This window comes from Dromiciops gliroides, chromosome 4, assembly GCF_019393635.1.
Source record: "Dromiciops gliroides isolate mDroGli1 chromosome 4, mDroGli1.pri, whole genome shotgun sequence".
NCBI lineage: Eukaryota > Metazoa > Chordata > Mammalia > Microbiotheria > Microbiotheriidae > Dromiciops > Dromiciops gliroides.
This window is the reverse complement of record NC_057864.1, coordinates 285,581,822-285,584,974: the sequence shown is the minus strand read 5'-3', so window position 1 is coordinate 285,584,974 and position 3,153 is coordinate 285,581,822. Positions and strand designations below refer to the sequence as shown.

At 33.3% G+C, this 3,153-nt stretch overlaps 1 pseudogene; it reads right to left on the bottom strand.

Moving 5' to 3' along the window:
- Positions 1 to 1,771: 1,771 nt before the first annotated feature.
- LOC122756196 lies at positions 1,772 to 2,564 on the bottom strand (annotated as a pseudogene).
- Between the last annotated feature and the right edge of the window lie 589 nt (positions 2,565 to 3,153).

Sequence of the window (3,153 nt, the reverse complement as noted above, 5' to 3'; positions counted from 1 at the left end):
CTGTGTGACCCTGGGCAAGTCACTTAACCTTCAATGCCCTGCAAAAAAAAATACTTATACATAGTTTTATGATCCAATATGAGGTTATTTAAATGGAAAGGAAATTGCATTAATAAAATTCTGCTTTTATCTATTTTTGTTAACTAAGGTGATTACCAATTACATATTATTGTATTCCAAGAAATATCAAGGTATAAATGTAAACCACAAGCAACATGAACTAGAGTTCCTAATGTAAGGAGGCAAATTTGAACTCACCAGTATTACTGTATCTCTAGGGAAATTCAGGGCAGAGGATAGGGAAAATCTGACTTATTAGTGGAAAGAATTTTTGATTTGAAAAATAAGATAAACAGTAATAGTGTGAAATAGGATTGCTTAGGAAAAAAGGTGAGAAAACATTTAAACTTTTCTTCATCTTAGCCCTTATAAGTACAATTTCCCAAGGAAAGCTTTTATGACTTTCAGCTCTATAGAAGAAAATAAATATCTTGTGACATCTTATGCTATTGCCAAATATGTAATATATTTGTTTTAGATTTCTGAGCCATGTTATTATGGAAAAGGATATCTTTCCCTTAAATGATGTCTCAGGCTTTTGTGGAAAAGAAACAGTTCATGAACTGCTGACTCTTTAAGCTGGTTGGGCCAGGTGACAATTTCAAATTATTATCTGGTACATTAGTTCTTTGAGAAGTAATACCTTTTATTCTTGAAAATGTCAGTTTATAACGAAATATAGATATTCAGGAAAAAAATTATAATGGTATTGAAAAGTATAAAGAATGATCAAGTTAGGCTTCACCCCCAAAATAGAGGAAAAGAATATGCTCTACATAATGAAAGAATTAAAATAAATGCTCAGATCTAATCAACCTGGTGGTGCAATAATGTTTAAGGATATTGTGAATTCAAGGGCTGAAGAATACAAGGAAATCTTTGGATTTGAAATGTGGAGAATTTTGATCAGTATTTCTATCAGTTCTTCAAACAGCATCCTGCAGTCCAGGATCCTTAAGGGGGTAAAGCAGGGTGCCTGAATAAAAAAGCACTGACTAGAATATAGAAATTTCCCTTTCCATAAAACTACTAAACAACTACCAAATTTCAAGTTTATTTTTTTTCTTAGCCAATAAATCCTGATTGTCCTTTAATTTTTTTAAATATTCACAAAGATATTAAAACATTTGATTGAGGGAAAATAATCAATACAGATACCCTGACATAAATAATTTTTACTTTTTAGAGCTATTCGTTCAGCAATTCTTTCTTGATTATTTTTAGTTTCAGTCAACAGTAAGGAAAAATGTATCAACATTCAGTATAGACACCATGCACTCTGTGAGATACCTAATTATTTACTACAATGAACTTTATCTCCCTTTCTAAAGACCTTCTAGGACTAACACCATTTTAAATATTTTTTTTTAAGTTTTATTGGTTTCTTTTTTTACATCAGGCATTTTGAGATAGGTCCTCTCCACATCCTCCAGTGAATCTTCCCATGTAAGAAAGAGAAGCAGTTAGGCAAAACCAATACAGCTACATCTTCTAACATTTTATGCAACATTTATACCCAGGGTACCCTAATCTAAGGAAAGAGAAAGGCATTTATGGCTTGTTCAATTTCACTTCATAAGACTTGAGTTGTTTAAGCTACTAATTTCTTATTTTGTATATTTTATATTTTTGTAGGGTAATTTTTTTGTTAAAAATTGTATTGTAACATCCCAATTTGATTAAAATCCTACAAATTCTTATCTGTAATCATTTAGCCACTGCTCTCTTTAGTTGCCAATCTCTTGTCTCTCTCTTCAGCAATTGTAAGGCAGACACCCTTTCCTCAGGGGAAGAGACATCCAAGGCTTATTACCTTTGCCACTAACAAAAATGTTTGACAGTCTAGTGGCAAAATTAGTGCCATTGGCATCATTTACATGGATAATATCAAAAGAACAAGGATGTTTCTCCCTGTTGGTGATCACACCAATTCTACCCAAGTTAGCTCCACCAGTCACCATTCATAGGTTATCAGTATCAAACTTGATAAAATCAGTGATCTTGCCAGCTTCTAAATCAATCTGAACTGTATCATTGACTTTGATGAGTGGATCTGGGTAACGGTTAGTACAGGCAATATGGGTTACCAGATGGGGAATACATTTTGTACCCACAACGATTTTTCTCACTTTGCATAATTTATATTTAGCCTCCTCAGCTGTGATACAATGGATAGCAAAGCGTCTCTTTGTGTCATAAACCAGAAGGAAATGTTCACCCATCTTCTCAATGCTGATGACATCCATAAAGCCATCAGGGTATGTAATATCGGTGCAGACCTTGCCATCAATCTTGATGAAATGCTGCATGCAGATCATCTTTATTTCATCTCCAGTCAGGGCATACTTGAGTCAGTTTTTCAGGAAGATGATGAGCAGGAGACACTCTCTCAGCTTGTGAGGACCTATGGATGGTCATGGAGCAAAAACTCCTGTTAACTTATCCAGCATCCAGTGTTTTGGAGCTTCTAAACAATTCAGATGCTTCTTGGGACCACAAGCCATAGTTATACTGTACCTGTAGGGTCAGAGGCTCTGTCTACTTTTAAGTTGTGTGTGTTTGGCCACATCACTTTGCCCCTCTGGTCCTTGGTGTCTTTAGCAAGAACATGACCAGCTGGTCCCAGAGCTGTGTGGCAAGAGCCATTAAAAAATTTTCTGAAGCAATTTGCTTTTCTTCCTCTGGGTCAAGTAAAAAAGACAGATAATATCACAGTATCACTTATTACTTCTTTTCAATGGGAATTAGATTGAAACACAAAATTTTTAAAGAAAAGATGATTTAAAATAAATAATAAAGTTAAAAAGAAAATAATGTTATATATAAAAATTTTTTGGTGAAAATAATAAACATGCCCAATTTTTAACCAATTTTTATATTGGCCCTATTGCTATTTTGTTTGGCCCCTTTGGGGCATTTTTCAAGTTATAAATATAATCAAGCATGTTATTGAATAATTAGCATCTACTCCTCAAGTCCAATTATCCAACTAATTGTGTATATATTTACTTGTATAACATATCATCAAATCCCTCATCTTTTTTACAAATATAAGGTCAAAAGTTTTATTAAAATCTAGGAAAAAATATATTT